The 25,824-nt window shown below is 34.8% G+C and overlaps 1 pseudogene across 1 annotated transcript; it reads right to left on the bottom strand.

Moving 5' to 3' along the window:
* Positions 1 to 1,465: 1,465 nt before the first annotated feature.
* On the bottom strand, positions 1,466 to 4,681 carry LOC145301756 (N-acetylgalactosaminyltransferase 7 pseudogene; annotated as a pseudogene). Its single transcript, XR_013873697.1, has one exon. The product of XR_013873697.1 is annotated as an N-acetylgalactosaminyltransferase 7 pseudogene (transcript).
* Positions 4,682 to 25,824: the final 21,143 nt, after the last annotated feature.

The raw sequence follows: 25,824 nt of genomic DNA, 5'->3' as shown, positions 1-25,824 counted from the left end.
TATTGCAGCTGTCAATTTTTTCTGCTTTGAGAAATGTGCAGTGTTACAAGGATGATGTTTGATGAGGCTATTGTGCATAAAATGCATTATCATAGATGCCATTTTGAGGTAACGCTAGATTTTTGGACAAAACCAAAAAAGACAAAAAAAAAAAAAAAACATGTATAAAAAGTTTGACAAATTTATTTTTCATCACTTTTTTGAAGATCAAAACCGAAGTCTTTAGATCCTGGGAATTTTTTTTTTTTTTTTTTTTTTTTTTTTGGAGAGGGGGGGGGAGCGGCTGAAAAAATATTTGCTTTGTCGTCTGCATCAGTTGCATTGCTAACGGCTCGGTTGTGAAAACAAAATGGCTGCCAGGGATTACATTAGCTTTTATGTTGGATATCATGTTTTCATATCTGGTAAACTACTTATCAGCCCCAAATTTAACTGATATTCCTTGTCAGCATACCTGAAAACCTCCGAAGGTGAATGGCGAGTTGTAGTTAATGCAAAAATTTACCAATGTCTTTAAACCTATCGATTGTACCCCCCCCCCTCATTCAGTCACGAATATGTGCATAATAATACAGATTTTTCTTCTTTTTTTTTTTTCTTTTAATTTAGGGTAATTCTGAACAAGCTCTATAACAATTATTTTTGGTGGTAGAACAAAAATTAGCCATTAAATTAAAGTCAGTTTCAAAAGTTTTTTTTTTTAATTACAGTAGAACCCCGGGGTACGGTGACCCTAGGATACGTTTTTTTCAGGTTACGATGTGGAATACGATGTTTTTCGGCCCTTGGTTACGGTGTCATTTATAATGTTATTTGATTATATACATGTGTATTATATACTGTACTGTATTTTTTTTACTAATTTTTAATGCCGTATCTCGGGGTTCTACTGTATATTACAATTTTATTTCAGGACTAAAATAAAATTTAAGATCAATTTATTTTAAAAAAGCAAAAGTGTGCACGAAAATGAAAGGAAACAGGGAAGATTCCAACAGCATTTATGTTACACTTGAACCTGATAAAACTTTGGGTCTTTTTTTCGTTTGTTTAATTTTATTTACCGGTACAATTTTTAATAAAAGCCCATTCTCACGGATCAAGAACGATAACTCGCACATACAGAGATTTAGAGGGGTTGCTCACTTTAAATATTTTTTTTCTAAAATAAAATATGAGGAATTAAAAGAAACATCCTTCTCCCCCGAACAAGTATAGTTTACATTTTTGTTTCATATTGCCAACCGGACTTATAGTTAATACATATTACTGTGCTGAAAGAAATAATAATAAAAAAAACTTAAAGCCAAACATTAACCCTAAGTTCCAGGGGCAATACAAACAAAAAAAAATCAATGTAAAATATAAAAATTAAGTTACCGTTGCGTGCATTCATTACTGATAAAATTATTGTCCATGGTCCGTGAAAATAGATTTAATAATAAAAATTGATATTCTTAAAAAATTTTTTTAAGCAAAATGGGTCAATTTTTATTTTCTTGAGGGAGGGAGGGTATAATCAAATGTCTAAAAAAATTAAATTACAGATGTCAGATAATATTTCCTGTATTTCTTGAGTAAACTTAGAATTTTTTAAAAATAAACGAAGGGTGCAAATCCAGAATTCAACCTAATTTTTTAAAAAAATACAGAAAAACATTTATGAAATACGTAATCATCATAGGACAACAATATACCAAAAATCACGTGAATTGATTAAGTTAATTAAAATATCAAATTTTATGATGAAGCGAAAACGATCGTCACAATTCGCCATATTTAATAAAGGGAGACAATTCAATTAAGACCTTAAAATCAACATTGTAATGGCTACGATATACTATTAATAGCTAAAAATTGTAATAAATAAAAAAAATGGTTTTCTGTATAAAAACCTACTTGATCAATTTACGTAGTTTTTGGAATATGACATTTTCGTTCTGTAACGAGTACATGCACCATAAAGATTGTTTTGTATTTTTATTTTAGGTCAAATTTTAGATAAACCCCCAAAAAATGTAATTCAAGAGGATGATGATGAGAAAGAGGATCATTTCCATGACCATATTTTTCTGATTGACCATTGCTGGTTTGTGGACTGTATATCGCACCGTCTGACGTGCAACTTTGCGTCCTGACTCGACTCAGCGCACTTGTCGAGGTCCTTGTTACGAAGCAACCCGGTTTTCTCGTCCCATGACCAAGGACCGGTGGGTTGCACGTCACAGAATTGCACGTGCAGAGTGTCGCCGTTTACGGCATCGATACAACGTTCACCCACAGCTAACTGACCTTTGACATTCAACCGGAACAATTGATTGCCACCTAAATGGTGACAACCACTTACTCCAATCGGACCACCTCCGGGGGGTTGACCATGAGTGTCCCAGCATAGGCTCCCGCTAGACTTCAAGTGGATCTCACCCCAAGCCTGATTCGCAGGCGGGGGTGGGAACTTATCGTAAACCTCGTAAGCAATATTATCCATGAACCACCGAAAACTGTTGCATTTATGCTGTTTTTTAAACGTAAGTTGGTCACTGATGTTTGCGACTGGATAACCCTGTACAGTAGGTTCTCTCCGGTAAAAATATTCTTTAAAATCACCGTCTAACCACACTTCTACAACGCGCATATAATTTAGAAGGACAACGGGGATCTTAGAAGAGATCTTGCCAAACCCATACGGCATATGGTTACGGTAAACATGGCCAACACGCGAACAGGGCACCCATTCAATGCTGCCGCCACACATCCAAATCTTAAAAGAAAGTTCAAAATTCTCTCCTCCCCATATTTGAAGTCCAGGGTCGTATCCCCCGAGTTCAAAAAAATATTTCCTATCCATCGCAAATAATCCGCCAGCATGAGTGGGTGACCAATATGGCTCGCTAATGTGCTCCCGTTTGTTAAGTTCTTTATTTGGGACTTTGCTTTCCTTGTAGAGGAAGCCCCATTCAAAAATCCCTCGGTGGTGATTTGTGGTATAAACGGGGCGGTATCTGAAATTATCCCAGTCAATACTTTCTACAATCGGAACCGCCATGATCGTACGGTCGTAGGCAATCCTTGCCAAGAGGGGCACAAGCCAATTACGATTGCATTCGCAGTGAGCGTCGAGGAATACAATAACATCACCTATGGAGTATTGAGCACCGAGAGTCCGAGTTCGAATCAAACCTTCGCGTTTTTCATTACGATAAAGCTTCACTTTACCTTTGAATATTTTTATGTATTTCTCCAGTTTCTTTTTCAAGTGAGGTTTGTCACTCATATCATCAACCATGACGACTTCTTTTAGTAAATGAGCCGGCGAGGTGTTGATCACACTGTGGACAGTTCTCATTAACGTGGACCATCCTTCGTTGTGGAAAACAATGACCACACTGGCGGTAGGCAGCTTCTCCGGGTAATGCCAGTACTTGCATTCCGACATACGCGTGTCCGGGACCGTTCGCGACATGGAGATCTTATCGCTGGCTACCATATTAAAACCGTATTCCCTGATGGAAGCGTCGGCTTCTGCCTTTTCAGTCATGCTTGTATAAACAGGTTCCCCGTTTTCGCCGGGCAACGTGGTAAGGCGTTTTTCTTCTACTTCATAGTTGCCTAAAACCATTCGCTTAAAAACGGCGACGGGGCCGTATTTTTTTTTCGTATGGAAAACGCTATTGTTATTGTTTTTCACATCGGCTAACAAAGGGTTTCTCATCGCATTCTCCAGGTTCTCTCCGGCCCCGTAATCAAGACCCGGGCCGTTACCGTCCTTAGCAATAAAGTCTTTGGGGTGCAAATTTATTTTATGACTCCCATCATCTAAATGGTACAAGAGAAGAGGAACCGCAAATAGCGAGGCGACCATCAGGGCTGCCAGTCGTATCCACATTCTCCGTCGTATCTTCATCTTTGTTTCGAGTTATTCTGGGAGAAAACAGTAATTAATGGAAGTAAATAACGCAAGGTTTGACCGGAAGAGATGCCAGCAAGACTTCTTTAAGAAGAAGAAGAAATAACGGAGGAAATGACCGTCATAATTTCGGACAATTTTTTTCCTTTACACATGTCGACAAGCTACGAGAGTTATCTGCCCTTGCCTTAATCACACAGCAGTCATGAAGACAAAATGCCCGCCGCCGCCCCGCCCCGCCCCGCCCACATATTTATCGAAATAAGCAGGAAGTCCTTGGATAAAAATAAATAAATAAAATACAATAAAAAATAAAATAAAATAAAGAAAGAAAACAATAATCTCCACGGTGTCCCTCCCACCCTCTGTAAAAGCGCCACCCAACAAGCAAGGGAACTAATCGAATGCAACTGCAACGTCGCAATGAAACAGTGACGCTCTCTCATCCACTTACAAGTGCGAAGTGCGATATTTAATTAAAAACAAACAAACTCCGTTTTCTATCAAGTTTTAACATCAATTTTTAAGCAACATGTTAGATTTTTGCAATATTGAATTTTCTCGCTCATATGCTCTGGTTCCGAATTCGTGGCCGTGGGCCGCCATCAATGGACTGTTTCTCTTGTACCAATTTCAAACCAATATTGTACACAAAAACTAATTCGTTATTTAAGCAGCTTTTCTAATTCGAATGCTTTAATAGTTTTCAAGAGCATTTTGCAGTATATACAGCAAACGAAAAAGTGGTAAAAAATAAATAACAAGTAAAAAAAAAAGTAAACACGTTACCAAAGGCAAGATGAGTTACACTTCTGCATTATTATTATTATTATTTATTACGCGCGTACACACACACACACACACACACACACACACACACACACACACACACACACACACACGAGGGGGGGTATCTTAATTATTTTACGAAAATTTATTTACATCATCCCCTTCAAAATATCTGAATAATTTACGTGACTGAAATAGAAATTAACTAACTTCTTTAACACCCTTCTTCTTTTTCTTTTTTTTTTTTTAATTTATTGTATTCATTTTATAAAAATGCTCGAATTACTATATCGGTGGAACAGTAGATTCTCAAAGAATTACAAAAATAGGGCAGTTTTGCTACGTAAGCTTAACATCCCCTCCCTCCCCCCAATACTCATTGCACTCACACGCTCACATGTACCATCCTCGAAATTCCGGTTAGGAATTTGTGTCGAAATTCGAGATGAGGACTGATAATTTGTATTATTCGGACAAATATTCTCATATTGGTTGTTATTTTCACAATGATTCGGTCGATGTAAATGTTCATGGCTGACAGAATGAGAAAAATAAACTCCGTGTGTAAAATAAAAGATTCTGTTCGCAATTCCGTACGGCTCCCTCTTCTAAAGGTGAATACGAAGATAGGAGCATCCCAAGTTCGGAAACATGAACGTAAAGAAGGCTGGATATTACATCGGCCGAAACGTTGTGAAAATAATAATCAAGATGAAGATCGTAATCGATGAATACAAATAACTTATTTGCAAACAAATAATTTTGTTTAAGACAAAAATCGCTGAAAATTCAAGTGTGTGTCAAGATGTAGGGAATATTTTACGTTAAACTTACGGGGAAACTGAACCCCCTGTTAAAACTTGAACAATCATTTTTTTTTTTTTACAATCTGAAATTTGGTGTTTAATCGATATCAATAAGAGTAGACAGTTTATTTTTTGATTGACTTCCAACATCCTTGTAAATTTCGCTTTCTTCATTTTGTCATTGACTCTTAAGATTCCATGAACGATGTTTGTGACAAAGAGAGAAGAATTGCTGTTTTCTGAGACGATATATATCCATATAACACATAGCGTTTTTTTGTTTTTTTTTGTTAGTGCCTTATATCAAGTGGCTTCATGGGAGCGATTTTCATTAAAAAAAAAAAAAATACCGGCAATTAAAAACTAAAAACTAAAATCTGTTAAAGTACAAAAAATATATATATATATCGGTTTCCCATTTCAGTGAGATTAAACATGAAGTCAGTATAACTTGAAGGACAGATTGCCTACCCGGGTGGTTAAAAATAGCCAAAAGCGGATTCGTCGGCATTTCCCAGGGGAGGCGCCTCAGGCAACTTGCAATAAAATAATTACCCGCTCGAAGGAAGAAGTACTGTCTGCGAGAGTACACCTCCTTGAATCGAATCGAACCCTAACCTCATTTCTGGCAAAGAAGGGTTGTCCCTAGGTTATCATAATGGTGTCAAGGAATGCTGAGGATTTGATTCATTTTCCACCGAGAAAAGTGTAACACAAGGTCGGGAGGGGACAACGCTCATAAAATGCAAAAATAATCATCACCATACCTGTCGGCATTCCTTGATAGTGTGTGTGTGTGTGGGGGGGTACTCAAGTGATTGATAATAAGCCAATCAACCCCAAAAGATAGAAGGTAATGCCTGGGCAGCAACGCTGCCAGTCTGATCGTGATATGAATTCTAATCCGAAGGGTTGAGTCACGTCCAAGCAATTTAATTTATATAAATAAAACAGTAGATGTATGTATGTATGTATGTTTGCCTGTGTGTAAATATTTAACCGATAAACTCTTAAACTACTGGTCATATTACACTGAAATTAACAGGAAATAGTAATCATACACCAAGGATGGTTTATAATGGGTAAACTCTTTGTTTGAATGGATGAATAACACGTACAGAAATATGTTGGCAAGTTGAAATGCAAAATGTCCATTTCAACTTGCCGACATATTTCTATTACTTTTGCACATGCGCAAATTCATTCACAGCTTGAAGTGATTTAATTTTATATCTTTCTAATCTATCTGCTGATAGCTCAAATAGTAGGAAATGCGTCTAGAGCGCTAAATGTTTTCGTTTCGATTCTAGCTGATGACATCAAAGTCATTCTTTTAAAACTTTTGAAATCAGTAATTCAATAGAGAATTGGTTCCACATATGAAATATACATGAATTAAAATATATTTAAGCATAGTTTACGACTGACTGCGCAGGCACCTCCGCTCCTGCTAGTTAAAAAATAAAAATGCCGGCGCTCTTTGAGAATTCGTCATAATGCTGAGGGAGATAGCTCTATTTCACTAAGAGATTCGTTCATTTTTTTTTTTTCGTACAAGAATTTGGGACGCTAAATCTTTTGTTGACTACTTCGTTTTGTTTTCTTTTTTTTTTTTCCGACTACATTTTCTGATATAAAAATGGATTTGGTTTTACAATCCACAGAGATATGGAAAATTGGTAAAAAAAAAAAACAAGAAAAAAAACAAGTATATAACACTAAAATATAAGAAGCATTGGTAACATTTATTTGTTATTAACAAATAAATGTTACCAAAGGCAAGAGAAGTTACTTTTCTACCTAGCTGGATAAGTTTTTAGTATTTTTACTTATTTTTAAATGTTTATTCAGTTCGAAAACAAGTAGTGTCGAGCGTTACGTGAGAACAAGAAAAAATGGCAGGGGTATCTCTTACGTCATTGACATCTCGACAATGACTTAAAAATAAAAAATAGAACAAAATTCAATAAATGTTACCGCAGCAATGGGGTGGGGGGTCTACCACCTTTTTGTTTAATATTTTTTATTTTTAAATGATTGTTGAGGCTTCAAAGATGTAAAAGATACCACGGTCATTTTTTTTTTTGTTTTGTTCTATATTTTGTTATATTGTTTTATATTTTAATTAATGCAAATTTCTTATTTATTATAAGCAGAAATACCTTAGGTATTAAATGTAATGTTAAATTCCTTAAAAAAAAAAAGTAAAAAGAAAAGAAAAAAAAACTGTAACACGTGCATGCAAGTATTATGTTTTTTTCTAAACAGATAAATTCTTGTAAGTAAAAAAAAAATTACTCGAGCTGAGAAAGAAACCAAAACCTAAAGACAGTGAGTCAAGTACGATAACTATTGGACCAGCTTGACACGTCTTTAGAAAATGTTTTCAAACCTACTTATTCTTAACTTAAATAACCTGCTATGTGAACGATTGACACATGCACAGTCGTGAAACGGTTGACAAATAGATAAAAATCCGATGATCCACACATACCAATTTTTCAATTTAGACCCTTCAGCAGTCCTTTTTTCGGATGAAAGCCGATTAAATAGTTTTACATGTGTCTGAATATCCTATATACCAAAATTCAAGTCTGGAGATCAAAGATCTGTTGTGTATATATGTTAACAATTGTCCTCACACACTCACATTTTCACTTAGATATATAATTCACCAGCATAAGTCAGGGGAAGTAACTCAGTTCGTTTTCTTACAATCAGTGGTAGACCTTATGCAGTCATGGAATCGTGAAAGTACACGTTTTATGTAAAAATGCAATAATATTTAACTAATTGCGACATGACAATTTTAAGTAGATAATATTGCTTTTAGTTGGAAATTACGTAAAAAGTGGTTGTCATTGTTTTTTTAATGAAAACTCAATTTTTTGACTATCAAACTTTGCTGTTATAAAGATAAAGAACCTTATTATCCTTTGAAGTGATTCCTGTGACAGGCATGGGCTGAAACGCCCGAGAATAGCGTGTGCATGCTGAACATCACTTGGGGTAAAAGAATGCACTCGCCCAGGTGCAATTTACAGTGGTGTTTTTTTTTTTTTTTACATGGAGTTCACCACTTATCAAGGCCCAATGGCCACTCGGGGATAAGGGTTATTGTGTGTACAGTAATCAATGGGATAGTACAGCTATAGTATTGGAGAATTGATAAAGTGTAATTACTTAGGGGGGCAGTTCATCAGGAATTTGTTTGTGTTAGACTTGAAGACATCGAGGTTGAAGTCGGGAGGGAAACAGGCAAGCGGAACAGAGTTCCACAGGCGTGCAGTTCTAAGAAAGAAGCTTTGTTCATGGAATCTACGTTTTGATTTAGGCACAGATAAGGAGTGGGGAAAATTATTGACGGTGGTTTCAGCTAGTCGGGTGTTTTTTGAAAAAGATTGGCGAGGGGGACCAGAGAATGGAGCTCAGACGAGCACTTGCCATGGAAATAATGATAAAACAAAGACAGGCTCACTACGTCTCTTCTGTGGGAAAGAGGTTGCAGAGAAGAGAAAAGGGCATCCCCCACCAAACCATGAAGTTTATTTTGTACTCTGTCAAGGCAGGATAGGCTGTTTTTAGCAGCTCCTGCCCAGATGTGGCAGCAGTACTCCATGCAGCAAATTGTTATGAGGAGTTAGGGCAGCAGATTGCATTATGCAGTGTTGGTGAATTGTGTTCAGACGAGTTGGTGAAGCGAATTGAATTGCGTATTTGGCAAAAACCAGTTCCGAAACTTTGATTGTTTGTTTTTGTTTAAACATTTCTTCTTCCAATTCATTAACATTTACTTTCCTCCTCATTCCCGAAAGCAAGTAAGTTTTCACAGGAAAGTGTTAAATCAAAGTATTTTAAATCAATGAGAATCATTCCAAACTCTAAAAAGTAATGCATACACTCATGAGCAAAAAAAAAAAAATGGGGCAAGAGTGAAAGAAGGAAGAAATCGATTTTTCAATATTTTTCCATGAATTTTTGTTAATTTTAACTGAAAATTTCTATTTTGTAGATCATTATTTTTATAGGATATAATAATAAGTGAAAAAATTAATCCCAAAAATGGTAAGATCGCATCTTGGCAAGGATATAAAAAACCGAATTGCAGGATTAAGGCAGTCCAAAATGACTTACAAGCAGATTTTTGATATTTTAAGAAAAGAAAATGTGAAAACATGTCTTTCTGTAGTGAAGCAAATTGGTCAAAGGTTCAAAGTCGAATGTTTGGTAAAAGGGAAATCTGGATCTGGTCGCCTTAAAGCATCGACTTTGAAAGACGACCACAGGCTTAAATTAAATGTTTTGAAGGATCGAAAGAAAACTTATGTTAACAATAGCAAAGAATTAAAACAGGGCTGGAAATATTCTTTCTAGATATACAATATCTAGACGAATGAAAGAAATGGGATTTTCTTCTAAAAAGCCATTTTTATCTAAGAAGAAAATCAATGATAAAAAGAGATTTTTCTTGTATTATGGCAAGAAAGCGACAGACTGATTCAAGAATGTTTTCTGGTTAGATAGAATCAAGATTTTGTCTTATTAGTGATGCTTCCGATGCTCCTGAATGGTGCAATCGAAGAACTGAAGCATGATTTTCGCCAAATTGCATAAAAACGACAGTTAAATACGAGAATGGAGAGATAATGGTATGAGGAACTTTTACTGCAGCAGGAGTTGGGGAACTTATTAGATGTGAGAAGTCAATCAATGCAAAGGAATAAATTCGAATGTTATAAACAAGACTGTTACCAAGTATCCAGAAGCTGGGAATATCCCAGAACATTATTTTTCAACATGATAACTTGCACACATTGCTAAAGTCACAAAATATGGTTTTCTGATAATTCAATTGATGTAACATTTTGGCCATGTCAAAGCCCCGATTTAAACCCAATCGAGAATATTTGGTCCATAATATCTCGTGCATTGGTCGGAATAACTTTTTAGAACAATGACAAACCGTGGGAAGCTGTGCAAAGTGAATGGAATAGCATCTCCTTTTCACAGTGCTCCATTTTGGCTGAGAGCATGTCTAAAAGGATTGATGTTTTAAAGAAATCAGAAGGGAATGCGATTCCATCCTAAGCATTTATCAAAGTAAATGTCTTGTTCTGTGTTATTAGTCTCGTTTAAGTTCCTTGTTCAATCGTTCAATATAGCTTTTAGTGCAATAAAATATATAAAATTTGTTTGGCCCATTTTTTTGTTTTTGCTCACGAGTGTACATGTGAACTTTAAAAATCTGATCAACAATATTGAAAACAATATGAACAATATTGAAAACAAAATCATTTTTTTTTTCAGAATTCTCAAGCCAGTACACCTTGAACAGAACCCCAAGAACATATTCTCTACAACATCCTTGTTTCTTCGGGTGGCAAGTTGGAAGGAACTCAATGACTCACATACAAGCTTTCTCCATCTTGAGCATATATTCCTACACACTAGCAATAGTCACGTGAACAGAAACAAATTTCTATTCACAGCTATACACTCATTAACAAGAATAAGGTAAACCAACATACATACACAATGCCACGCTGCCGAATACCCACATACATACGCATATATTCACACTATGAACATTTTGACTTGTGACTATTTACTAACATTTTTCATCAAAAATGCGTTTGCATAAATGACTGAAAGTAATATTTATATGAAAATGCTTTGTTATAAAATTTTGTTTTTCTCATGTTTTCGCACTTGCTAACTGGTGACCCTTCTATTCTCTGAAGATTTTATTGGTTTTTATTTTCATATGCATGTATATATATATATATATATATATATATATATATATATATATATATATATATATATATATATATATATATATGCATATATATATATATATATATATATATATATATATTGTTGCAATATTTTTGATTAATGAGTGGATATGTTCCCTCACAATCGGGAGATTCTATTTATAAAAGAAACTGACGAATCAAATTAATTCATGTTCTGCTATCAACCAGAATTTCTCAATAAAAATTAAACCTTTCTTTAGCAACCTTGCATGTTTTCTTCGCGTCAACACGGGAAGAATCTTTTGCTCTGTGGCTTCCAACTCAAGAACTGTCTACTGAGAACCAGTCACCTCCAGGACTTGTTTAGAACAACTAACCTTTGGAAATTGTTCTGAAATTAAACATAGCTTATATAATCTCTTCAAACAAGTCTATGTCAAAAAAAAAAAACATATCCAAACATATATCACAAAAAGTCAAAAACATGTCTCCGAGAGTGTAATTCTTGTTGTTGGTTTGTTACATTAAAAAAAATACTGTGATAACATATTTTTACTGTTTGTTGAAGATTGCTAACGAAACAGATCTGGAACATATACTTATGAGAAAATAAAGAACATGTCTTTTCAAAAATTATGATTGAACTTAAAAAAATATATATACGCTCTGAATATCATTGAGCATCCAGCAAATGTAGTATATTTGCTATTGTACTATTTATATTATATTATTATATTATTTTCTATCCTGCTATAACTGGAAATACATTTCTCTTGGAATATTTACAAGAAAACCATAAAAGTATGTATGTATATATATATATATATATATATATATATAGTAAGTTCTAAAATATATATGGCGATTAAGCTACACTGAATATTCCGCGTTTCATCCACTCTAGGAGTCTTCAGGCTGAAGAGTCCTAGAGTGGATGAAACGCGGAATATTCAGTGTAGCTTAATCGCCATATATATTTGAGAACTTACTAACTAGCTCTACCTACATATTGAGCACTTTTGAAGTAAATACTTAAAGTTTACGCATAAATTTATACTTTCGTATATTAACTTTATGTGAGTAAATGAAGTAGTTATATATATATATATATATATATATATATATATATATATATATATGATGATTGCAACGTCTTGTCAGATGAGTGCCACTCCCTCAGTCCATGAGCCCAAAAATGACTTCCATCGCTACAGGACCATTTTAATAGACAAATGCCTGAGGGAGTATCTATATACAAATGATTTTACAGAGTCTTAGCTTTGTATGACAGCTAAGTCTCTCTCTCGGTTCAAAATGTTGAGATCCAGCAACAAGCAAGAGCAAGATAGCCAGCTAAAAATTAAACTACAGACCAGCTTAATGCGGGTACTGGTCTCCCGCTTTATGTTTTTTTATATCAGAGATTTGCTTCTCCTAGAAAACTTGCCTTCACCACGGCTTACGGGAGCCCTCTTCACCCCAACACGCATATACACCCACACAAATATACGTGGTGCTAGTTGGTCGTTGACCCCGAAAAAGGGTTCATTCGCCCTTTGGAAGGTCTTGTTTTTAATCCTTCAGGGAGACACCCTCCTCATCAAACAAGTCTGGTGGGGGAACCAGTTTAGTCGCCGGTGACCCAACCGTGAGGCAGGTAGTACTGGGTTACATGGTACCAGTAGCATATGACATGACCTGACATTAAATATATATATATATATATATATATATATATATATAAGATGGCTTGTGTTGTTGGGTTCAAGTCTATCAACTGGTGTTAATCGTGACACTCTGCACTGAAGATTCCTGAAAATACCTACAGACACTAGTGTCTGTAGGTATTTAATTATTATAGTAAAAAATATTGTCAGCCCCTTTAAGGAACTCGTTTCTTATCGTTGACCACTTTCAGTTGAATCAAGTCGGTCAATTTGGATCTTATGCATAGATCATCATATAATGATTAGATCACTCTGACTGACGAAAGAAAACGTTTAAAAATAAAATATTTAATTTCAACATTATTTCACACAGTTAACGGTAGCAAAATGGATACGGTCTTTGCTAATCAAGCCATAGATGGCTTGTGTTGCCAGGTTCGAATCTATCGACTGGTGTTAATCGTGACACCCTGCACTGAAGATTCCCGAAAGGATGAAACCCTAGTGTCCGTAGGTATTTAATCATTATAGTAAATAATTATGATTAGTTTTTTTGGAAAAAGAAATCCAGAGTGCTCAATTGAAAGGAAAATCCGAAATACAACAGCATATTTATATTTTGTGTACAGAAAGTTGTTAGATGAGACAAGTCATTGGTACCGTCGGTTTCAAGCCCGATAATTAGGACCGTTTTAGATATCCTTATCAAGCTCTCTTCAGCCAATATTTGTCTATTGGCTGAAGAGAGCTTGAGAAGGATATCTTAAACAGTCCTAATTATTGGGCTTGAAACCAACGGTACCAATGACTTGTCTCATCTAACAACTTTCTGTACACAATATATATATATATATATATATATATATATATATCATTTGATTCCTTTGCTAAAACATAACTTTTATACCTCAATTCATATTAAATGTTGGCGTGGTTTTTGGCCATATCCCCAAAGATGTCATCATTGTTCTGAAATAGCCCCTACCAAGGCCAGTGACCACGCCATAAGCACACCAACTTTTGGACACAAACTTTAAACTTTAAACATTTACAAATTATAACTAGTTTAAACCAAGTATAATGCATTAAAAAGACAAAATCGCAGAGGTTAGAAAATACAAGTCTCTAATTTACAAATAACACATTCAACAGATGTTAATGCGTATGCAGATTGGTGTGCGTATTAGTGTTGGTTCGATTAATTGTGAATCGGGAAAACTTTTAAAACGATTTTTTAAATTGTTTATTGATTAATTTTATCTTGTTTAAAAGTTTTTTACTCATTACTCTTACTAAAGAAAAAATGATAAATATTTATTGATTGAACAACGCCATTAAAATTAACATCTATAGATCGCACCAAAAGTGTATGTTTTACATTGAAGAAAATGTATATGTGTTACGGTAATCTGGAAGGAAAGTAATAAAGAAACTTTACAACTTCGTATTTAGAAATTTTTGAAAGAATCGAAACCGTGATCAGTACCGGAATTAGGAATTTAAAACAGAATCGGCAATTGTATCAGAATGAGGAAAAATATTGGAATCATCCCATCACTAGTGTCGACATATGTATGCGTGTGTGTGAGTTGTCGTTTACTACTAGGTCAAGATCAAAGTGTAGTATCTGTTCTTCAGATGCTGCAAGCTATGACTAGCTATGACTAGCTATGACTAGCAAAGACCAGATGTGGGGGCAACCCCACATGCCTGACCTTTAACCAGCTCCCATTTCCCACCTCTCGGGAGCTGGTCCCCTTTTTCCCTTCCCCCTCCCTTCACTCCTCACATTAAAAATCGGCCTTGTGCCTAATTTGCTCGGTGGGGGAGCAAATAAATACCATCTGTTCTTCAGATACTGCACTTCCATTTCTTGTTCTCTTTCGGTGAAGGAGCAGTCCTTCACGACTGAGACAAATTTTTTATTTTTGTACCTTTTCTCCACGTTGAAAAACGACCCTGGTGTCTAACTCTGTCCCGTGGGGAGGCATTGTAAATAGGTACTGCTAGAAAAAAAAGCAGCAGCAGCTATACCCTAAATGCATTGTTAGTGGTGTTATTATGACCGCATTTATACAGAAGTGGATTTTTTTTTTTTTTTTAGCATTATAAAGCCTATGAAATTCTGTCTTTGTTATTTTATGTGGCCTACCTTAAAAAGTGTATTATAAGGAAGTATAATAACCACCTGGTAATATATCATTATACAAGCTGCTGCCATTTTTAGCTATTCAAGGGAGATAATTCAAACATTTTTAACAAAAGTTGTTAAAGTACCAGGTAGTTAACCCTAACCATAACTTTAACCCTTGAGGATATCAGAATTTTTTTATGACCTAAAACTTAATTAAATTTCTATAATATTTATTTTATAATTTTAACATTTTTAATAACAAAATACAATTCATGACTGAATTGTATTCCTTGAAATTAATTATATATATATATCTTTTTTACATAGGAGTCACCACTTATCAAAGCCCGGAGGCTACTCAAGGATAAAGGTTAATAAGTGTACAGTAGTCAGTGGGACAAAACCATAGTAATCGTTAATAGTGGAAATTTGGTAAATTGGATTACTTAAGGAGATGGCTCATCAAGAACTTGTTTATGTTGGACTTGAAGACGACCAACTTGAACTGGAAAGCAGGCGTGCAGTTCTAAGTAAGAAGCTTTGTTCATGGAATCTACGTTTAGGTTTATGCACATATAAAGAGTGGGGGAAATTATTCATAGTGGTTTGGGCTTGACGAATGTTTCTCATGAAAGTTTGGCAAGGGGGACCACAGATTGGAGCTAAGACGAGCGCTTGCCATGAAAATAATGATAAAGTAGAGACAGGCTCGCAACGTCTCTTCTGTGGGAAAGAGGTTGCATGGAAAAGAAAACAGCATCCCCCACTAGATTACGAAGTCTATTTTGAACTCTGTCAAAGCAGGATAAGATCTTTTTAGCAGCTCTTGCCCAGATGTGGCAACAGTACTCCATCCTTGGGCATGCTTGGCTCTTATATAGGTAGAGAATTGCATCAGCAATGAGATATCTACTGGAGTGGAAGAACGAGCCCCCTATATAAAATATGATTAATTTTAATAAATTGCCTACCACTGATAATCTGATTGAGTTAGACCACATTCAGACCTGTAGGCGACATATTATAATAGAATCAAGGAGAATAAGGTTTACTTTCAGCAACCTCATAACTCTCACTTCCCTTATTTTATCCTTTAGTTCTCGCATTCCATGAATGATGTTGGAATCTATCTATTTGACCTTTAATTTGCATAAAAATATTGTTTTTTTTATGCTCCTTACACCAAGTGGCTTCATGTTTTGTCACATGTTTTACATTTTTCCTTCACTTAATTTAAAGCTTGCATTTCATTTCCTTCGATACATTTCTTAAGTGATTAGATCAACATGTTATTATTCACACAAACCTCACTCGACTAACGAATGCTTAAAATAGAAAACATGGATGTTGTTGTTCAAAACTTTGGGATAAAACTTCACTTTGACATGCGTTTAAAAGTAAATAAGAATTTTATTTCAAGACCCAAATTTAAGAATTACTGATTCTGATTCTTTTAAATTTCTAAATATAAAGTTGTTTTGGTAGGAAATTAAAATTTTTAAATATAAAGTGTTTCGGCAGGAAAGCAAAAAAAAAAACATGAAATATGTACATATAATTTCTTGTACATAAAAATACACTTATGGTGGTGATCTATGGATGTTAGTATCACTGGTAAAAATCAATAGATATTTATCATTTTACCATTAATATGAGTCATGGAAAATTAAGTTTTAACAAAAAACAAACAAATAAAAACAATGAAAAGAATCGTTTTTGGCACCGGAAAATAGGTACACATTTTTCTGAATCCAATACCCCCAAAAGTTCCGCTTTTTTTTCATTTCCAATTCCAGTTAATCGTCCCAACACTGTTAAAAATATCCATAATGGACGTTTCTACATTTTTATTGTTGTTGAAAATAAACGATTACTAAATGAAAGAATAAGAAAAATAAAATTCTAATTTTCTTTTAAACGCATATCAAAGTGAAGCTTTATCCGAAAGTTTTTAACAACTACGGCCATCTTTTTTTTTTTTTTTTTTTTCTATTTTAAGCATTTGTTAGTGGGGTGAGATCTGTGCAATTATTAACATCTTGATCCATTTATTTTAGAAAGGTGTGGAAGGAAATGAAATGCGAGCTTTAAATCAAATGAAGGAAAAATGTAAAACACGTGTGAAGCTTTCAGATGTATTTTGGGAATTAAAGGAAAAACGATGTCATTAGAGTATTTGATCTTTTTTTTATTTTTTAAATGGAAATCGCTTCAGACAAGGCATGCAACCACTTGATATAAGGCACTAAAATATATATATTTTTAAAATATTACCTCAAGGTCAAACACTAACAAATGATAAGTGTTAGCGGAATAGATTCTAACTCGGAAAACAGCAATTCTTCCCTCTTTGTCAGAAATGGAATGTGAGAACTAAAGAATAAAATAAAGGCAGCGAGAGTTACGAGGATGCCGAAAGTAAATCCATTTTCTTCTCTACTCATATTATTAGTTATAATGAAGATGTAGTGGGAACCTTTAAGGTATGCTTAGATCTGATGACCTCAGAGGAAGATTAAATTTGGACAGTATGGGAAGATGTGTTCAGAACAGAAAATGGATGAGAGTTCTTTGATTAGTAGTATGTAGACCACATGGGCAGTCCAAGCAAAAATTTAGAATAAGTGATAAAAATGGATTTGAGAGAAAGAAGGATAAATAAAGACCTGGCCAGAGAGAGGTTAGTGCGAGAGTTGATTTCTTAAAGTCGTTCAATACGCAAATCTGCTGCTCCTGTTGCTGGTGCTGCTGGTGCTGCTGCTGCTGCTGCTGCTGATGATGATGATGATGATGATGATGATGATGATGATGATGATGATGATGATGCAGCAGAGATTTGAGCAAAAACGAAGCAAATAGGCAAGATATTTCAACTGTGCCTATACTACAATTGAACCTGCTATTATTTATTCTTTTTACATGTTTTTTTTACATTGAAACTTATTTTCTTTCAGCAACGCCCTGGTACACACAGACAGATTTATTCAAAAGGAGGTGGCGGCAGAAAAAAGGAAAAAAAAAAAAAGCGAGAAAAAAACTAAACTCTTTTAATAACGGAAAACTTGAAAAAAAAAACAACTTGCATTTTATTCTAAGAGCCGTTGGTCATGAGTGCTTTTGACCTTTTTTATTTGATCAGTGTTGCAGTTAGTCACGATTTAACATAAAAATCATATTAACAGCTTTCTACTATCACCCCCCCCCCCCAACATATGCGCACTCCCTTTATCCTCTCTCTCTCTCTCTCTCTTTCTCTCTCTATCGCTCTACGTCCCTCTCTTTCTTTTTTCTTTTTTTTTTCACCGTTAGTTCAGCCCAAGCAAGTCACAGTGCCACTTTGATGTAAGAGGATACTATTTGGGACCAAATTTACAGGAACACTATGTAGGGAGTTGAGCAGCGAAATGTTTGTTCATATTACACTTGAACTTCTGCATGTCAGTGCAGTTAAGAAAGAAGGGGCCCATGAGGAAAAGCCCGAAATCTAGTAGTTTGAGGAATAAAACTTAGAGTAGAAGGCTCTCCGGCATCTAAGGATCTCTACAGTGTAGGGGTGGGATTTTGTTGCTTGTTGAGTTAGTCGTTGAGAAGGTACAAGTGCTCCCCCTCTTTCTCCCTCTCTCTTTCACACACACAAACACTCTTTTAATCAGTCTCTCTCTCTCTCTCTCTCTCTCTCTCTCTCTCTCTCTCAGTATCACTTTTTCTTTTACTTTATCACTCTCATACATTTATCTATCATTCTCTCCCTCTGTCTTAACACATCCTTTCTCTCTTTTTCACCCCCCTCTCCCTCGCTCTCGCTCTCTCTCTCTCTCTCTCTCTATATATATATATATATATATATATATATCTCTTTCTTGCTCACTCTCACACCATACTACAGGGTGAAACGATAAAATTGTCGCCCTAGAAAGACAACTTGATTCCATTTCCGTTTAATGAAAAACGGTTTTCTTCTTTTGTTGCAGACCATCTACTAGTTGGCCAGTTATGTACAAATTCCAAGAGCGATAAGAATCTTCTATCACGTCAATGAAAATGACGCAGTGTTCAATGAGTGAAATCCGAAATGCACTGCTGTACAACTAATGTTCTCTACTGATCAAAGTTATGACAGCAGGACCATTGCCAGCACCCTCAAAATGCATTGCTGGATTGCCACGAATAACAAGGATGTGCCCAGGATGATGGAAACAAAGTTTCCAGTTACGAGTATGGTCTTTTGTGTGGTTTCAAATGAGAGCCGCATCATACCATCTCACATCTTCAAAGTCAGCTTGAAAGTCAACACGAAAGTGTACCTGGATGTGCTGAAGAGTGTGGTCATCTCCTGGTGCAATCAGATGGTCGCTGGCAGAACCTGGGTGTGGCAGTAGGACTCGGCGCCGGCCAACAAGTCAAATGAGACTCGGGTTTCGCTTCAGAAGGAGTGTTATGATTTTGTACACTTCTCTTAATGGCTCCCCTCCCTAACCCTAACCCTTCCTCCCCTGACCTGAAACTACTAGACTACTTTGTTTAGTCATACGTCGAGAACATCACCAATGGCCTGGATATGATGTATTTGGTGGTAAGTCTCCTTATCTAAGGTGCGCTTAAATTTGGCATGCGACTCCAGTATCAAAGATACTTTGACTTTTATGGAGGGTCGTTGTTCGGGAGGGAAGGAGGGCTTCTTTTGAATCTACCCCTGCTCCAGGCAAGATGTGGTATTGCTGCTAATTTCTATTTCTGCTCACAAAATGTTGGTCTTCCTCCTCCTCCTCTGCTGCTAAATATTTTCGATTGATGTCGTGTTGAATCACTTGCTGACTTCGTTGTTTTTAGACTAACCAGTCTGTAAAATTTCCACCGTCGTCAAAACATTGGCTTCAGCCACACAGCTTGCACTGGTATTCTGTATTTTCTGGTCCAGCTACGAGTTGGCCAGCCACCATGTCCTCCTAATAGTTAATAGTATGTTGGCAGCTCTCGTTAAAACACTGGACAGTAAAATTGCAAACTCTTGCTTGGGACCGAAGCTTTGCTAAAAACCGTGCGAGACTCTCCCCTTCTAGCTATCTTGTATTGTGGAATCTATGTCTATACACTTTTTGATATAGACCTTTCACTGTAAGCAGTCGTATATGTCGTAGAAGCTGTTCTTCTGTGGCTATATTGAAAGCTTTGGATCTTACTAGTTCGAACAAAAGTCTGTTTACCTTGTTTGAGCAAGCCATTCTTAACTCTTTGTGTATTTCCATGGGGTCGATTAAACTACACATTTATTTGCACTGGTCCATGTGTCGATGAACAATGCCCAGTCCCTCTTGGTGCAACTATCTCGATCATAGCTCTGTCCAGTTTTGTGTGTGGCTGGTTCAACACATTTTCCCTGCCAGCACGAAACTCATTGTTTTCTTTCTTTAAATTTATCAACTGCTGAACTAGTTGCAATAATGTTGTCCTGAAGCCATTACTATTCCAATTTCAAGAAGAAAAGTAAATCTTGTTCGTAGCACCATGTAAAGTGGACTTAAAAGTCTTTTGAGTCCCGAAATTAGCAGTGAATTTATAATGCCGAATGACGACCGCTGTTTCGCTTTTTTTGATCTGTCTCATCAGTCGTCCCTATTCTCAACATAATGAAAAGTCTAAAGAAATAAAATATCGTAATTCACATTTATTGATTGCGTACAGATTTGCACAAAAAATGTTTTTATCCTCACTTACGAAATATAATGCAACTAGTAGAGGTACCCGGAGTTGCTCGGGTGCTTGGAGGTGTAAAAAAAAAGTGATAGTAGGCAGGCAGGCTCGAATCCATGATCCGAAGGCAGAAAAGAAAGTGAAAGAAAAGCTGACGTCTTACCGCTATGCTAAGACGCGAGAGGAAGTGAAAAGCATTCAAAATTTATCGATATAAATCAAAAAAATTGACTTGAAGTGAATACGTTAAGAATCATGCAGGCGCAGAAATGAAAGTTGGCTGCAGGCCATTTTCTGCCATATTTTGCTTCCGCACGATGTTGGGGAAAATCAGCTCCCCTGAAAAAGAGGGAGCTCTCCAGATGAATAGCAATTATCTGATATGAAAGGTTTCCCCAACATTGATCAAAGCTAATTGCGTTTCTGGAGGTCCTAGCCAGAAAGCCAGGCGGCCTACTTCACTCTGATTAGTTTCGCTTTTCTACAAAAAAGATGAACAGACACACGAAACGACAGAATGAAATTTTATAAAAGTCGATCAAAATAAATGTAGAGACGACGTCCGTTCACAAATCGTAGATATTATAATCTAGGGAGTATATAAAAAGTTCTAAAAAAATAGTAACGTGGTCGAGAGAGCCCCCCCCCCCCGAAAAAAGCCTTTCGTGGACATGTGCTGCTTTTGCCTTTTATTTATATAGATGACATTAATAATTTAATATTTTATTTATATAGATGACATTAATAATTTAATATTTTATTTATATAGATGACATTAATAATTTAATATTTTATTTATATAGATGACATTAATAATTTAATATTTTATTTATATAAATGACATTAATAATTTAATATTTTATTTATATAGATGACATTAATAATTTAATATTTTATTTATATAGATGACATTAATAATTTAATATTTTATTTATATAAATGACATTAATAATTTAATATTTTATTTATATAGATGACATTAATAATTTAATATTTTATTTATATAGATGACATTAATAATTTAATATTTTATTTATATAAATGACATTAATAATTTAATATTTTATTTATATAGATGACATTAATAATTTAATATTTTATTTATATAGATGACATTAATAATTTAATATTTTATTTATATAGATGACATTAATAATTTAATATTTTATTTATATAGATGACATTAATAATTTAATATTTTATTTATATAAATGACATTAATAATTTAATATTTTATTTATATAGATGACATTAATAATTTAATATTTTATTTATATAGATGACATTAATAATTTAATATTTTATTTATATAGATGACATTAATAATTTAATATTTTATTTATATAAATGACATTAATAATTTAATATTTTATTTATATAGATGACATTAATAATTTAATATTTCATTTATATAGATGACATTAATAATTTAATATTTTATTTATATAGGTGACATTAATAATTTAATATTTTATTTATATAGATGACATTAATAATTTAATATTTTATTTATATAGATGACATTAATAATTTAATATTTTATTTATATAGATGACATTAATAATTTAATATTTTATTTATATAGATGACATTAATAATTTAATATTTTATTTATATAGGTGACATTAATAATTTAATATTTCATTTATATAGATGACATTAATAATTTAATATTTTATTTATATAGATGACATTAATAATTTAATATTTCATTTATATAGATGACATTAATAATTTAATATTTCATTTATATAGATGACATTAATAATTTAATATTTTATTTATATAGGTGACATTAATAATTTAATATTTTATTTATATAAATGACATTAATAATTTAATATTTTATTTATATAGGTGACATTAATAAAGACAATTATATTGCTGCTTGATAACACCGAGTAATGTTAGTAAGGAGAGTTCACAGCATTGTCAAAAGTATGGTTCAAATCAACATATGAAGAGAAATAATGTGGATAATGACAATTTATTTGCTACTAGGGAGGATTATATCATGATCAATAAAATAGATACTACATTATAACTACTACCAAAAAAGAGAAGGAGATAATACCTGTGAGGTTGGTCTCATGCTGACAAAACATACACTCTCCACTCTCCTCAAAAAATAGATGATGGTATTTCCTAGGATGATGGTCTCTTTAGCATGAAGAGATATTGTATTATACTTATTAACTATAAAAAGGGAAGAGAAAATGCCTAGGAGAATGGTCTCAAGGTTAAATACAACACTATTCCCCCTCCCTTCCAAAGAAAGTGATGGTAATGATCTCCTGACCTCCTCATTTTTACCATAATTTACATTAAATTTCGGAAGATCAGTTTACTAAATTAATGCAAAAATATATTTGCTCCTTTGTAAATTATAACATTATAATATTATAGCTACTATCAATAATGAGATAATGCCTGGGAGGATGGTTATAATACAATAAAATGGACATTACACAACTACCACCTCCAAAAAAAAAAAAAAGAACATGCTGGTAATCCCTGGGAGTATAGTCACATGACTACAGGCAGATACGACATTATAATTATTACAAAAAATGGAGGAAATAATGCTCGGGTGGATGGTTTCATGATAACAAAACAGATATTACACAACTCACCTATCCCCCCAAAAATGAATGTGTTGGTAATCCCTGGGAGTATAGTTCATGGCTACATAACAGACACTACATAATCACTATCCCCGCTTCCTCCCCAAAAAACGGAGGTGATAATGCCTGGAGAATTGTCTCATGACACCAAAATGAACACCACATTATCGTCCCCCCACCCCCCAAAATAGGTGATAGTTGTCTCTGGGAGGATAGTTTCATCACCACAGAACAGATACATTATCACTAGTACCAATAAAAAGTAGGAGATAATGCCTGGGAGGACGGTCTGGTGATACCAAAACGGCCATTGCAAACCCCATTCCGGCCTCCCCAAAAATAAGGTGATGGTTATTCCTCAGAACAATTACTTTATTATCACTTAGCCAAAACAAAAGGAGGAGATAATGCCTGGCAGTATAGTATCCTAACAACAAAACGAACACTACACTAATATCCCAAAAAAAGAAGAAGATTGTGCCTGGGTGTCTGATCCCAATAAAATAAAGTGGACACAAAAAAAAAAAAAAAGAAAGAATGTGCTATATTTCCACCCAGGTAACGCTTTGTATATATTGCAAATATTTCATATAAATTCATGTCAAATTTTAGAGCTTCTTAATGTTAGTTTTTCTTGCTGTGAATCAAGACAATTCTAGTGAAAAAGGATTATGCATTGGGACCCTACGTCAGTAAGTAGTGATTAAGTTAACTCGTCTGAATTTTGGTAAGGATCATATTAGTACATGTCAGGATAACCTTGTGTCAAATATACTCAACTGCATATGGCGTGATTGAAGTAGTAAGGTGAGGGAGATATCAAAAGGTAATCTTCCGAGACAAAACGCTTTAAAAATGCAAGTGTTGAATAGTATGACATAAAGATGATATCAAGTATGGGGGGGGGGACAGAACAAAGTTTTAGTTCATTATTGCCATAATCATGTTGACACTCTAGTTCTTGATAGATCACTGAAGTTAAGCAACGTTGAGCATGGTCATTACTTAAATGGGTGACCAATTTGGGAATACCATGCGCTGTATGTAGGAAGACACTGACACCTCTCTGCAAGAACTACAAAAACCTAACATCGTCATCTCTCCTAATGGAGATATAAATCTATAATAACACTTCAAAGACCGTAAATGACCAAGTTCACTCTGGTTCTCTCTCCTCTGATCTTGAGCACATGGTGCAACAAACATCGCTTGTGGATTTCATACTCTCGTGGAACTTCCTCTTTAGGAAGAAGATGGTTAAACCTGCCTAGGATTAATGCTGCAGTTTCCAAAGTAGAAGAACAAGTAAAAAGAAACTAACGTCAACTTCGTTCGTCTCCCCACCCCCTCCCTCTGCCCCGTAAACAAACTTTTTCTTTTACTTACACTGAATCTTCAGCAAGTCTCTATTGTGTTTCCATGCATAAGCAGTTTTTTTCGTCTAGCTCAGGGGTCGGCAACTCATTCGACTCCGTGAGCTGGATGGTGTTATAATGACGGGTCGGGGTCGGATAAAAGCCATTACTAAAAAATTAATATTAAATTACATATGCAGATCCCTATCGACCTTAGTGTTTAAAACAAAATATTGAAAATAAAGATTGAGTTGTTTTTTTTCCATTTCCACCCCAAACAAGGCACAGCACTACTTTGATGTAGGGGGCTACTATCTGGGACATAATTTGCATGAGTACTATGTAGGGAGTTGAACAGCAAGATGTCTGTTTACATTACACTGGAACTTCTGCATGTCAGTACAGTCAGGAAAACAGGAACCCGGAAGATTCTTCTTTAGACTTAACGGACTGAGCATACAGTTCTCTTGCATTCTTCATTACTCTTTTACAGTGGATGCTGGCAGTCCTGAAAGTGTCAGTACATCTATTACGTTGGAAGCAATGGGAAAAGTGATTTCTGTGCGCAATCGCACCAGCACATTCTAGAGAGAACCAGGTTTTTGCTGGAATATTTTGAAGGGTATGAAACGGTTTATACCAACAATTAACCATTCCGTCAGGTCTTATATTATAGAGGACACTTTTTTTTAAACATGGAATGCAGAGGTAGAGCTAATATAAATGTATAGAAGCTATCCCAGTCAGCCATCATCAATGGAGCTGAGGTAATTTCGTCAGCATTGAACAAAGCCAAACTCTTTGTCAAGAATTTTGCAGCTAATTCTACCCTATGTGATCAAGGCTGCCAACTCCTCATATTTCCTCCTGTATCAGAAAACACACTATGTGACTTACAAATATCTGTGCATGATGTGTAGGGAAAATTTTGGTGTTATTGCAGTCATGGAGGCGGACTACTAAGTGTAAAAAAAAAAAAGAAGTCCGATTCACTTCATCATATCTTCAACCTTCGCAGTTCGACACGACTCTTTTCAATTTTCAACGCGACTTTTAATTTTCCAGGTTTGACGCGAATCATTTAAAATTTCC

Source organism: Euprymna scolopes, chromosome 2 (assembly GCF_053919585.1).
Source record: "Euprymna scolopes isolate OS-2025 chromosome 2, ASM5391958v1, whole genome shotgun sequence".
NCBI classification, from domain to species: Eukaryota; Metazoa; Mollusca; class Cephalopoda; order Sepiida; family Sepiolidae; genus Euprymna; species Euprymna scolopes.
Note: the sequence above shows the minus strand (reverse complement) of the source record. Positions and strands in the feature narration are given on the sequence as shown.